The 15,080-nt window shown below is 43.9% G+C and overlaps 1 protein-coding gene across 2 annotated transcripts in view; it reads right to left on the reverse strand.

Annotated features, from left to right (window-relative positions):
• ATG7 (autophagy related 7) overlaps positions 1–15,080 on the reverse strand; it is a 236,153-nt gene that overhangs the window by 53,761 nt on the left and 167,312 nt on the right. The gene's annotated exons all lie outside the window — the stretch shown is intronic.

The following is a 15,080-nucleotide window of genomic DNA, read 5'->3' on the forward strand; positions in this document are numbered from 1 at the left end:
CTTCTAGAAATGTGACTGAACAGTGCAGAAGATATCTGTGAAGCGCCTCCCAGCCCTGTCTCACCCACAATGTGCTTGCAGGTGTCTAACACCTTCCCATCACAGGACTACTTAGTCGTGCTTCTCCCATCCTGCATTCATGGAAACTTGTTTTTTTTTTAAGATCTAAGTACTTTCCTACGCTTGTGCCTGCTGTATATTACCTTGCAAGGTCCAGCCTCCTGTCTGTGACGATCCCTTTGGATTCTGATTTTAGTATTCTTCTTAGTTTAGCATTATCCATGAATTTGCTAGGTGTGCCAATTTTGTCTTATCTAAATCATGAATAAAAATGCTGAAAAAGACAGTTCGGAAGACTTAACTCTTCTGGCATATCACCTTCCCTTGAGGCTGCAAATTGTGCTTTGTGCCATACTACTTCTATAATAAATGCTGATGCATAACTGTTGAACTATACCCAATTCTACCACATACCAAAGAATGTCATAATTATATTTTCATGGGAATGATGGAATCTATCCCAATTCTGTCTTGCTGGGTTCATTTTCCCTCTTCCTGTCTTTCTGGCCTTGAGAACTCTGGGAACACAATGTAGCCTGCAAAGACCAAGGAATAAACATTGTGTTGATAGCATGTTCTTTAAACCCTATTGTAAGAGTCCATCCTGACTGGCTGCAGCGTCAGTTTGTAGAAAAGCCGTTGCATTAAAGCAGATAACATCTGTGAGTCCTCTGATTTCCTGTTTGGCTCCAATGTCAATATAATAATAGCTTCTTGAGGATATTTTTACTGTAGGATAAACAGATTAAGCTCCACTTCTATATACAGGGATTTGCGTATGACGGTACAAGCCAAAAGGGGGCTTCTGTGTACTTCCTGCAGAGTAACTTCTCATCACAGTACTTGCTAGTGACAATTCTACATGCTCAACATCAGTGCTTTGGAAGGGGAGTGCAGTGGTGCTATTCCTCTTCGAATGTATTCCCCATCCCCAAGAAAATTCAAACATAAGCAGGGGAAAGAAAATCCTACTTTGACAGAAAAAGGAAAACAGGATCTGTGCATCCTGGGAGCTCAGTGGACATGTGATGATTCCAAGGAGCACACTCTCGTTCTTAGAAAGCACTACACTGTGAGGATGGAGCACCTGGAAGACAGGACAAAGGTCCCCTGGTGTCTCTTTCTCTTCTCTCCCAGCTTCTGGGATGGAGCAGGATTGACCTGGAAGGATGGGGATGTCACCTTCCCTCCCCACGACTTGGTCTGGGGGGTGGGAGGATGGGTAGAATATGGGGCCAGGGGAGGGCAGGAAAAGTATTTCTAAAATTACCATTACTTTTGTTTCCTTTTGTCACAATAGGCAGTAAGTAATTTTGAATTCTTACATGATATTAAATAGGAGAGATGGGACTTAGGGGTGGGTACAGGTGGAAAAGGGTTGAGAACCCCAACTAATCTAGGGTCACAGAGGTCAGAAACATAGTTATCTTTGGGAGCACTGGCTGGAAGGGGGCTCAAGGGAGGCTCTGGAGTACTTGAAATGTTCTACATCTCTATCTGGGTTGTACTTTCCCAGGTATATGAATGATAAAAATTTGGTGAGATGTACACTTACGATTTATGCACCTTATTGTATATGAGTGACATAAACCTCAATACAAAGTTTTAAAAATAATAAAAGGGCTGAAAAAGTCCGGCTGTCTGGCCCCAGCTATCCCTCTACCTCACGGTGCTGGGAGGAAAGGTCACACTGCTGAAGAAGGCCCGCTAGGGCCAAGCCACCCATCAAAAAGGAACAGGTCTGTGGTGACAAGTATCTTTTTGCTGCTGGCTGTACACTGAGGGTGAGAGTAAAAGGAAACCAAGGGGAAGGTGGCGAGTCCGAGCAGTGAGACAGGCTGCGGAGTCTTTCTTGCAAGAGCTCGAAGCGCAAGCAGCAGGAGACACTGAGCACCGCTGTGTCCCCACAGCTGCTGTGGGCGCCTGGCCAGGCTCAGGGTGGCCGCTCCCCTCCCACAGCACCCAGATCCTCCCCTGTGAACCTTGCACTTCAAAGGCGGGCAGAGCAGAGTGCAGAGAGCCGAGACAGAAGGGACCTGGGTATGAGCAGAGGGAGAAGAGGATTCTCGGGATGGCTCACGTGCTCCCACACATGGAGGATGAAGGGCTCTCTGGAACCCGTCCCAGGCAGCCGTTTCATTGTCACAAAGGCCTCCGATTACCGCAAAAGCCTTGAGGGCAGGGAGATGGCACTGACTTACACCTAGCTGGTGCCCAGCACAGTGCTGAGTATTCTTATAAACATTCCCAGGTTTGGCCTTGAGAACGCTGCAAGGCAGGCAGGCGCCTTCACTCCCATTTTACAGATGAAGAAATTGCAGTCCACAAAGATTAAATGACTGCCTAGTCACAGCCCTGCTCAAAAGACAGAGCAGGAACCAGAGCCTGGGCCTTTTCCACTTCATGAAGCCTCAAGATAGGATGTGAAGCTCTGTTCCAAGCTCAACAAGGCTTTCATCATTTTTGGCACTGTGGTACGGACATTAAGTTAAAGGCCCAACTCAGGAAAGGGTTAGACAATTTGTTACTGGAGATTCTGTTCTTACTTCTGTTGCAAGGGATAATCATTTGTTACCTTAACTAAGACCGCATATAATATTCTGACAATAAGAGGAATCTGAAAAACAATGACCGCAGCACCTACTATGGAAAATGTAAGAAATGTGGAATTCTAGGTCCTTGTGGTAAGTTTCACACACTTACATTTTGCTAGGGGATATATGTGGAATTTAAAATTTGCAGCAAATAAACAATTAACCTTGACTAAGTAAAAGTGCAAGAAATCTAATTTTTTTAATCATGCTAAAATATGCCTAACAAACTTTACCATTTTAACCATTTTTAAGTGTCCCATTCAGTGGCATTAAGTACATCTGCATTGCTGTGCAACCATCACCACCGTCCATCTCAGAACTTTTTCATCTCCCCAACTGAGCCTCTGTACCCGTTAAACACTAACAACTGTATCTGTTCTCCAGAATAGCTGCTTACACAGTACTTTGCACAAAGCATGTGCTTAGGAAATGCTGGGTGAAGAAAGCAAATTTATAGTCATACAAGAAGATCAACTATTACATTATATAAATAAGACAGATTAAAGGGAGTACATTTTTTCCATAACTAAAGACTAATAGCATCCGTTGCTGAGAAGAATTAAGAGTAATTTATGACTTGTTTACACTCCTGGCATCAACTCTGATCATCTGTTGTGACCAAGACCTCTTGCTCTCATCAGATGTATGAGCAGGTGGTAGTTAAGTCTAATGCTGGGAGTGGAAAAGAGGAGAGGCCGGGCCAGCCAGGGCTACTTGTTGAGCTGTCACCCAGTGGACAGCCCTCGGCACTCTCCCAGGAAAGTCTTCCTTGACAGATTTGTGTAACTTGGCAGTGACCCTGTTATGGAAATTCACTGAGGAGCCTGAGTTTCAAGTCTTGGTGAGCAAAGCTTTAAAAGGTCTTCTACATACATTTCCAGCCTAGAGAGGAGGCAAAGGATTCCCTAGTACCCTTAAGGCAAAGTTGGGGAACCAGGGAACATGAATTATAAGGCTTTTTACTGATTCCAGGGCAGTGCAGAAGCCTGGAAAACCTGAACAAATAGCCCCTTCACTTCCATATTTTATAATTTGGGAAGGGAACTCAGCCCTAAGTGGAGAGGGCGAGATGTAGGCAATTTGTTGGAGAGAGGTTAGCCAGGTTTTAAAACACTGACCTAGGGACTGTGTACACACACAACAGTGACCAAAGGGGCCACTGGCTGGCCTCCCTTGATTTTTTTGCTAGAGCCCCTCCGATGGGGACTTTTTGACTTGTTTGACAATTGCTGTTCAATAGCTCTTCCTTTCCTTTTCAGAAAACATGCCTTACTGTGGGCTTCACATTTGAAACTCAAAGCTGGGAAGGTGATTCTGAGCTGGCAGATTTGGACTAGTAGAGAGATGCTCTGCTCCAAGAGACGGGATCGATAAATATCTGTGCTTTGGAAGTAACTTTATGGTGTTTGGATTTTGTGCTGGCACCAGGCTCTGGGTCTTAAGCACTGTGCTGTCATATGGTGTGCAGCCTTTCCAAGAAAAACTCTGTAAAATGAAAATACTTTATTGCCATGGCCTTTGACTTCTTGAGATTCACACAAATATGGTAATCTCTTGCAACATTTAATTTAATTTAAACTCAACTCACCTGAAGAAAAAGTTAGTTCTGAACCTGCCCATTTCACTTTTTGAAAAGCACCAGTCTTCTCTGTGGAGTCACTGTTCTATTTGCTCTGTGCCAAACTGTTATTTCACATATGTGAAAAGAAAATTGGCTTCAAGTCCATATGAAATAAACTACTGGCAAAGGCGATGCTGGAGCTTGCCATTGAGAAGATTAGATTCCCAAGAAACTCTTCGAACAGTGGCCAATATCCACAAACTAAAAAATCTTGTGCGTGTGTGTGTGTGTGTGTGTGTGTGTGTGTGTCTAAATATACATGCACATATTTGAAGCAGCTTACTTCTCCCTGTGTGTTCAGGTAGTACTCTATTAGACACTTAAGTTACCCAGAGCTTAAATATCTCAGTTGTACACATAAATACTTGTCAAATAATAAATGTGCATCAATACGAGAAGCAGGAAATTAAGAATTACTTTATTTTTATTCAAGTTTGAGCTTGCACATTTCAATTGTCCTCCTTATTTCCTCGATAAATAGGATGATTCATAATCTCCTCTTAAGGAACAATGATTAGATCATGTTCGGGGTGGGGGGGGGCATTTTTATTTTGAATTTTCAATTGCTTTCCTTTACTTTTAAGGCTGCTATTTAAGTCTACTCTTTTGCAGACTGTTTTACCTTTGCCCTCACAGATTCTAATACGGAACCAAGACAGAAACAGAGAATTTGGTTATCCAAAACTGCTGTAAGTACATTGCTATTCTGAGGGAGTGTTGAAAACTGTGCTCCCTTGAACTCTAGATTTGGAGTTCCTCGATGGTACCACATGGTCATAGCAGGCTTCTTTAATTTGTGCCTGTCCCATCTTAGGGTCTAAATGCCCCTGCCCTTACACCACACTATTAAGGAGTGTTTGGGACTCAAGAGTGACTGCAGGTAAGATTAGGCAATTGTTTGAAATTCAGATGGACGCTTTCATGCTTCAGTCTTACAAGGTGGAATGTTTCTACAAGAAAGATGGAGATCCATTTTGGGAAAACATTTAGAGAGTTTTTTTTTAAGTATAGATATTTGAGATTTCCATATTCATTTTTGAAAATAATCATTGTGTTTTTCTCTGTCATTGGGTACCACCAATGTCTCTAACAGGACTGTCAATCACAGGACTCTATCTTCCTTGCCCCACAATCATACTGTGCTATTTCCTTGGCAACGAGAATTAATCCAGAGGTGGGTATATGACCCAAGTAGGGCCAATCAGAGTCCTTTCCTGAGACTAATTTATAAAAGGTAGAAGATAGATGTTGCTTTCTTTCCACTGGAGTTGCTAAGCAAGGAAGACAGGAACCTTGGCCATGTTTCCTGCCTACCCTCAGAATGAAGCCAAAGGCAAGCTTAGCTGGGAGATGGGCATAGAATGAATCTAGGAGGTACTGAATCCCAGTTCCTAGCCCTGAGCCCTGGTTCCTGTAGCTCTTCCTTTAATCCTATGAGCAGTTCCAGTAACATTCCAGCTACATAAGCCAAGAAATTGTCTCCTTGCTTGGGTTGGTGAAAATTTGTCATTTACAACTGAAAGAGTTCTGAGGAACGCAAGAGGCTCATCCTAACTTGAGAACCACACTGTTGCTAACTTCTTCAGTGATTAATGGCTTTCCAGATGTGTGCTAAGGAATGCCACTTATCTTCCATAGCAACTTTTTGTTAGTGGCATCCCATATTGATTTATATGTCAAGAAATAAATGCTGAAGTTTATAAATTAGAGGGGGGAAAATACTCCCATGCTTGGGTTTCTCTTTTTTTTTTTTTTAAAAGCAGAATTATAAAAATATACCTCTAACCATTTAGCATTTCTCAGCACATGGAGAAACTGACAGTCATTACTGAATGTATTTATTGATTCGGGAGTTTGTCACAAAAATTCTTATCTACGTTTTATTTTATCACCATTGTTCATCTACCTTATGGAACAAAGAGGCCGAGAACCAGTTTGGAGAGGAATAAAAGGAAAGCTTCCATTCACAGACGTGATGATTCTTCCATCCATATGTTTATGTTCTGCTTCTCCCCCTTCATCCAGAGCTGAAGATCTCAAAGATGCTGGCAGGTACAAACACGCTCCCTTTTAATTATACCACCAAATTGCTGCAATACCTGATTGCCAGTTAAATAATTATAATCAAGTGCCCATTGTGCATAACAATCATTGAATGACTGCCATCCGAAAACACTGTAATAAAGAGAGCTTTAATGAAGAAAACTGGAAAGGTGCCAAGGTTTTATGGCGGTTTGCTTAAAGGGAAAGAGAGCCATAATCTGTATTTAAGATTAAAAGAAGCCTTTAATCCAGATGCTCAACATTAAACAAGGGAGTGGAGTCGTGTTTTGATCAAAAGTTACTGCATGCATAAAAGAAAGTAACATAAACGTTCTTTCAGAAAAAAGCACCAGTAAATTATATTAAGTAAGTGTTTGTAACCATTTGCTTTGGAAAAAAATGAAAAAGAAGAAAAACATCTGATTTTCATTTTGGATAAGAATATTCAGCTAAAATAAAATAAATGGGAATAGGATTTTATTTGATTTGTATAACATCATTGAAAATAAAGTGAGTTACCATTCCATCTACCTTGTACCAGTAATCATTCTCCTTCTACTGACCTATTTATTTTTTGCTCTTGCTTTGCTAGGCCAGGACTGTATCGGTGGGAGGTGTAATTATATTTTAACACACTAATTTAAATGGTTTTATCTCAGCTTTAGCACACAGTAGTTCTCATCTAAGGGAAAAAACAAAAAACCACATAAAACTCAGATCAACTGGCAGCTAACCAGCCACTGCTGATGTCTGAGGTATTTGGCTAACAAATTAAGACATCAGTTCCTTAGAATTACCCCATTTTCTACAAACTGATATGCAGCCTGGCCAATGATACACACCAGAGCCTCCAGATCTTGCTAGAGTGAATGCTGGGAGAAAACTGACAGCAACACAGTAAGTCTTCTGACTGTGGAAGAAGTCTTCCTCTCAGAAGAAGGAGAAAAGCCAAATCAAAATAAAAAACTGTTCTTTTAGATATCCCAGATTTGGGGTCTAGCTTTCTCTATACCTTGGGGTATAAAGGCGCAGGACCTGACCCTGACTTTGCAGTGTGGTTTCTGTGCACACTAAACACCTGAGTCCTGGGAAGTCGAGATGATATCTTGAGGCCCTGAAAAAACCCTTAGCACCTGGGGGAGACAAACCACACCCCCCACCCCCTCGCCGCCCCAGTGAACATTTAGGGCAGAACAAGCTACCCTGGCATTCTTGAGAAACGTAGGAATGCCCAGATTCTGGGATGGGTAAGGGTGGGTGGGTGCGTGTGTGGGGGCGGGGGGTGGGGGGAGAGAGCGGGAGAGAGACGAACAGACACATGAACTAAAGGTAGGAAACAATGCCACCTGCCTACCTGGGGTAGAGGACACTGACAGGCAGAGACAGATTTTCCAAGACCATTTTAGCACAAAACTGACCCAGGAGAAAGTGTAGGAATTCAATTCTGACACTAGGACATTTTTCTGACATTCTAAGTTAAAGAGTATCAACAAATTCTCCTTCAGGAGGTTGCCACTTTCTGTTCAGGGTTAGCAGCATACCTGACCACCTCCCTGGTCTATAGACCGCAGGGGCAGCGTCTGCACCACCTCATCTAAGTCTCTCCTGAAGCCTTTCCCACAGTTTACACACAGCCAAGCTGTCCTTGGTTATGTGCTCCCAACGCAGGCTCTTCTTTGCACCACAAAGTCACTGCCAAAGCCCACGGCCTGCATGTGCATCCTGATTCTTGCTGATGGCGTTTGTGTACGAACTCCATGAGGGAATGCACATAAAACCACGACTGGCACATGGTAAGCGTTCAATAGATGGGAGCTATGATCGCTACATGTCTTTAGCTTTAGGAGAAAATCCAAATTCCTTGGCCAGGTATACCTGCAGTCCCCAACCTGTGGGCCGCACACCCCTCCCCAGGTCTGTGGAAAAATTGTCTCCCCTGAAACTGAGGAACCAGGCTGCACAGCAGGAGGTGAGCGGCGGCCCAGCCAGTGAAGCTTCATCTGCACTTACAGCCGCTCCCACTGGGGCCATCCCCACCTGAGCCCCGCCTGCCCTCCCCTCACCCCCCATCTGTGGAAAACTGTCTTTCATGAAACCGGTCTCTGGTGCCAAAAAGGTCGGGGACCACTGAGCTATACGATATCAATAACGACGACAACATAACCTGCCTGGCTCAACCATTCACCTCAAAATTCTTGTTTCTACCCATCTACCCTCAGTCCATTCCCCACATAGCAGCCAAGATTTTTTTTCAAATGTAAATCATTCTCTGTTATTCTCTTGCTTAAAACACAACACAAACTTGGTCTCACGGCCTGTGAGAGCCCACGTCACTTTACCCTGTCTCCAGCTTTGCTTCCTACCACTCTGCCCCTAATTCACCACGCTTTCGCCAGGCTGCCTATGTCCCCCTGCCCATCCTCAAACTGACCAAGTTCGTCCCCTTTCTTAGGCCTGTCCACAGGATGTTCCCTCTGCCTAGACGGCTCTTGCTCCAGCTCCTCGCATGTCTGGCTCCCTGCTCTGCATTCAGGGCGCAGCTCAGAAGCCATCTTCTCAGAGGGAACTTCACTGACCTGCCAGTTTAAATTAGCTCCTGCCCTCTGCTCTTGACTCCTTCATCCTCCACACCAATTCATTCCACTCTAAAACCCTGTTTTATTTTCATCACTGTGCTCATCACCAGCTGAAAGTATTTTTTCACCTATTTATGGAACTAGAACGTAAGCTCCACGAAACCAGAGACCTTGCCTTGTCTGTCTTGACCACCGTGTCCCCAGTGCTTAGAAGAGTGCCGGGCATATGGCAGACACTGGGTAAATATGCTGTACCCTCCACACGCCCTGCACACTGGCTGCCATTTGGGGGCACTTGGCTTATTGCACACTCGGTAAGCCTCAGCTGAACTGAATTCAACCAAGTGCCATATATCCAGGGCATAGATTAACATCTTCCCCGGGCCACCGTCTTGCCAAATCAGATATACAATGAAGGGTACACATCTGTGACTTGTGCTTACCAAGGAATTCATGGGATCTAAAAAAGCAAGGGACATGAAGGTTGACATATTCAAAGATATGCAGGGTTCACCAACGTTTGGGGTTCAACAGAAGTCTGAGGAGACTCAAATGTCTAAATTCACAGCACAGTAAACAAAACAGTGAGTTGGCATATCATGAAACTGGTGCCAGGGTTACCCTTAAATTCTTGATTTAATATTTATATATATTTCCAGTCAGGTTCAGATAGAAGTAGAGTAGGATTTGGAGGCAGAATTCACTGTTTTCTGAACTTGAATAGCACTGTAAATTATATATCATACACAGCACTTAGAAATGAACCTATCTTAAATTCACTCTCATTGTTTCAAATGTGTTAGTCTTTGCCCCTTGACTTTAGGTTAGAAACTGGATCTTATACTTTTCCAGTATCTTAAAGCTTCTAGCCTAATCTTGGAGAATGGCCTTTCAAGTTTAGTAGACTCAGAATTGAATCCCAAAGATTTTCCCATCCATTTTATTAATAAGACTTTTGGCAAATTATTAATATTTATCCTCTCTTAGTCTTAATTTTTACATCTTTTAAGTGGGGATAATGATACCCACTCCACAAAGGGATGCTATGAAAAATAAATGATATGATTTGCGGAAAAGACTTGTTGATATACTTAAGAAAATAGGTACTCAATAAATTACAATATCCTTCCTGGGAAGGAAAATACCATGTAGCTGCCAAATTGGAGGGGAAAGCATGCTGGGAAAGAAGTATGCTAACAGTGGCAGAAGAGCCCAAACTGTCGACTGGAAGAAATAAAACAAGGCCCAAAACACAATAACATTTCATTATTACTCCCCATACAAGAAGGAGTTGTAGATATTGGTATTTTACGGCTTGTTTGGAGTGACAAGTAGCAGTCAGGACCGAGTATCAGCAAGTTACCGAACAGCAGGAGCAGTCACTGAATAGCAGAAGTCATTGGTTAATTACAAAAAGAGAGTTAAGGGAAAGCATGGTCCTGAAAACTGAATTTGCCTTAAATCCATGTGGTATCAGAGAACTCAGGACAAGATTCTAGTTTGAAAACTACTGGGAATTTAAGTATCCCTTGGTTTTATCATGAAACACAACCATGAAAACTTGTGTGCAAATCAGCCATGTGGCATTCCCTGGCTCTAGCACAAGCACTGGAGCTGTCAGACCAGCTGCAAAGGCTGGGGTAAAAAGTCAGTCCAAGAAAGCAGTTGCACTATTTTTAAAAAATCCTGGGGTGGGTGGGTATTTACAGAAAAAGGACAACAAAAGCCACCTGCTAGGGGGCTATCACACCATTTAGCTTTAGGAAATAAGAGAAATACTAGCAACAAAAAAGAAAGGAGAGAGAACCACAGTGGATGTCTGTTGTGCTGCTTGCTCAGCCCTTTGAAAACCACATTGGTTTTCCAATTTTCACCAATTTCTCTCTGGCCCTCATGTCATGTGACTTAGGTGGGGCTATCCTACCCTATTACCTCCAGAGATAAGAACATATCCCAGATCTGACAAGGAGAGTTAGAGTTACCTCTATCCCCATCATAGTGATCAGGTCCCTAGAGCACAGTAAATTCACAGCACAGTAACAGAACAGAACAGCAGGATATTAGCTAGTGCCACTGGGAACGAGCTGCTGAGCCTGGGGACGTAACCCTCGAGCTGCCAGCTGCCATCTTGCCATCATGAGGCGAGAGCCTGCCTAGGAATGAGCAATGCAGGGGGGAGTCAACAAGACGGGATTTAGAAAGTTCACTGTTGACATTTTTTGAATACTTGGATCTAGTGGTGACTATACTAGAACTATCCATGAATTTTTCAGGTTCATGAACAAATACATTCCTATGTTTCCTTAAATCTGTTTGAGTTAGTGTCTAACTTCAAACCAAAAGAGTTTGACTAATACGATAATCTTGTAGCATTTAATCCTAAAGTAGTTATCTAAACCAGCTATCCTGGTCAGGCATGGTGGCTCATGCCCATAATCCCACCAAGAGGCCAAGGTAGGAGGATCACTTGAGGACAGGAGTTTGAAACAAACCTGGGCATCAGAGCAAGGCCCAGTCTCTAAAAACAATTTTTTAATTAGCCAGGTGTGATGGCATGCACCTGTAGTCCCAGCTTCTTGGGAGACTGAGGCAGGAGGATCACTGGAGTCCAGGAGTTTGAGGTTGCAGTGTGCTATGATCGTACCACTGTACTCTCGCCTCGGTGACAGAGTGAGACTCTGTCTCTATAAATAAATATAAAAAATAAAAAGATAATCCATGAAGTATACTTTTCTGAGTTCTCTAAAGAAAACAAAAAGGAAGAGTTGGAATATGTGAGATGCAGGGGAACCACCTGCCTTTCTCACACCATGTGACCAACATCGGTGGAATACAAATGAGAATGTAACTACATTATGAGGTTACTGTAGACAGAAGGAAACTTTCTGTTTATTATGTCCCTGATCCTCCATCTTCACCTCCCCAAAGAGTCAAACATTCATTATTCATTCACAATCGTTCTAAGTGCCAAATATGTGCCAGATGTTATGCTAGGGGCTGAGGACACGAAGATGAGTAAAATGTAGTCTTTATTCTCAAGGAGCTCTCAAATGATGATGATTCAGGTGACAAGTGTGAGAAGGGACCCAGGGGAACTTGTAGAAAGGATGGAGGCCTGAAGGCTGAGCAGGCATTTTCCAGATGGAGATAAGAAGTACCAAGGGACAGGCGGGAAGTGAGAGGAGCCCGGGGTGGCCAGGACTACTGCCTGGAGAGGTAGGCTGGGGCCAGGCAGTAAGAGCTGTCTGTGGCTGCCACGCTAAGGCAGTGGTCTCATCCTGAAGCAAGGGTTAGCCAGCCTTTGGAAACCCTGAGTGACATGTTCAGGTGTGCATTTCAGAAAGGGAAGCCTGGCGGCCACCGTGGCAGATGAACTAGAGGGGCCAGAGACTGAGGGCAGGGCTCTGCTCGAGTCAGTGGGAGACGGCTGTGTGGAGTCTGACAGAGAAAAGCCCGACTCGGCAAGAACCAGCAATTCTAACCCAGAAAACACTGAAAATTAATCCCATGCAGATGACTCGGGGAGAATCCTGGTCAAGGGGATTACCTGTACCTCAAAGGAGAAAGACTGAATGAGGGCAGTGTGGCAAGAAGGTGATAAATGCTTGTGCTTTCCTCGGACAGAGGACGGAGTCTCAGCTTTTCTGTCCCAAAAGTTCTCTCTGCAGTCTAAATCTTGTCCGCCCTCATGGCTCAACACCCTGTGCCTTCAGGGAAGGTCTCTGTGGTGGCCTCACTGGCCCTCCATGCATGTCAGCCTACACTTCTTTTAGACTTGTTCACTGACTACACTTCTCTGAGCCTCAACTTCCTCATTTGCAAAATGGGAATGCTGGCATTTACTTCAGGAGAAGGGTTAAATATCACAAATTTTGTAGAGCACTCTGCACAGAGCCTGGATAGACACTAAATACAGTCACGTACCACATAACGATGTGTCAGCCGACAGTGGACTATATATATATACAACGGTGGTCCCATAAGATGATAATAGCGTATTTTCACTGTACCTTTTCTATGTAAAGGTATGTTTAGATGCACAGCACTTACCACTGTGTTACAGTGGCCTACAGTACTCAGTACGGTCACATGCTGCACAGGTGTGTGGCCGGCTCTGCCGTCTGGTTTGTGCAAGTGCGCTCTGTGATTTCACACGACGACGAGATCACCTAACGATGCATTTCTGAGAATGTATCCCCATTGTTAAGCGAATGTAGAGGCTGCCACACTCCTGTTGAAATGAAGTAATTGTCACTACTAGGAAGCAAGGACACACGCTCACACCAGGCAGCAGCTTTTCACTTGACAGGGATTTCCAGATCTTACGGGGAACCGAATTCTGTCGTAGGAGTAAGTCAGAAGCACTCTGCGGGATCGCTGAAGCCCGCAAACACAGGCACGCAACTCTAACGGCCTGCAAGTCGTCAGGCCACGCTGCAGTGAACCGGCCTAGACGAGAAGAAGAACGTCAATACTCCTGACCGTGGACATGCCGGCCGGTCTCCTCCTGCACGTCCTCAGGTGAAAGGCCAAGCGTATCATTACTTCACTAAGAATGGAAATGGCTGGAAAACACTTTGTGACTGAAGAAAGAAAAAAAAGCAGTGCACTAATACGTAGGTTTGTTGGTGGCGTGGTTTTATTTCATTCTTAAAGCCAGATCTACAGCTATGTCTTCTTTATAGAATTTCCTGCTACCCTCCTCAACCAAGCCATCTCCTGCTGACAAGTCAGGACTTGGCTCCCAGTGTGCCTGGCTTAATTGTGCACATGAGCAAACTCAAGAAAAGATGCGAGAGCCATAATGCAAAACGCCAACAAGACTGGGCAGCTGCACACCACTTCAGCATTTCTATCCTCAACCCACCCACACAGAGCCCGGAGTGCCAGGGGCAAATCTGCAGTCTGTAAACATCACAGAAATACATTAGGTCCACTTAAGGCCAGGGTTCTAAACCTATTTTAGACCAAAGATGGCAACTGTTGCGAGTTTGATGAAAGCAAGCCTCCACGGGCTGCGGAGCTTCACATACATGTGATATTTTGCATGTAGTCCCTGGGTGTGCAGGAACCATCCCCACCTCAAGCCTCTGAGCCCACCTGTGGTCCCACAGGGAGCTAGAGGATAAGGTCACAGAGCTTGAAGAGAATGAGGTAGCATCAAGAGTTCCTCTTCCCAGGGCTCAATCTTCTATGACAGTTCACTGCCATGAATGCCACCTCTTTGTAGGGAGAGACAGGGATGGCAGGTGACGTGAAATTCGGAGCCCAAACATTCTGTCCTAAGTAGCCCAATGCCTAACTCCCAGAGGCTGTGGACACCCCTGTAATCTTAGTGATTTCTAAGATGCTAAGTAAACAGAAGTCCAAGAAGGTGCACGGGGGTCACAGGGCGGAGTGGGGTGGAGAAAGCTGCCAGTTCCTCCAGGGAAGTGGCAGGAAAGCCTGTGTTCTCCCACGCGGCTCCGCTTACTCTTTCCATTCTCCTTCTTCACTTATGCACAGACTGCAGATTCCTTGGGTGATTTGTACCAAATCCAAACGGTTAAAAATAATTTGCTAAATACCTTCCTAGATAAATTGAAATCCAAGACCTTTTTGAGCCTTGTCCAGCCATACCTCAAAGACGGAGCAGGGCTGAAAGTCACGCTCTTTCCTAGCTGATTTCCTGAGTCAGGCTTCTGCCTGTCAATCTTCTGATGTCACAAGTCAAACTGTGCCATCAAAGGCTGAGTAAGCATCTTTAGGAAATAGAAACTCAACTGTAAGGACACCAGTATTTCCAAACACAAAGCATCTCTGGCCAGTTTCTAACTCAGCTACTGTATATAAATTTAGCCATGACATTGGGGGAGGGAGTTTTTAAAAATTCTGTATTATATTAGCATAAAAGAGGTCAAAAGTAAAAAGAACGAGTAACAATAATGTACCAGTCACTATCTTAAGTAGACGTACAAAGAGGTAAATAAGACATATCAAGTCTTTGCCTTTTGGGGATTGTACTTGAGTGGGGCTAAGACAGAACATAAACACAAATAAATAATTTCAAATACTGATAAGTGCCACATAGGAAATAAAAGAGGATAAAGAAATAAAAAATGGGTGAGATACTATTTTATGTCCATTTTACAGATGAGGAAACTGAGTACAACAAGTTAGGTGAGTTGTTCAAGACCTCACAGCTAG

The sequence above is a fragment of the Eulemur rufifrons genome, chromosome 10, assembly GCF_041146395.1.
Source record: "Eulemur rufifrons isolate Redbay chromosome 10, OSU_ERuf_1, whole genome shotgun sequence".
NCBI classification, from domain to species: Eukaryota; Metazoa; Chordata; class Mammalia; order Primates; family Lemuridae; genus Eulemur; species Eulemur rufifrons.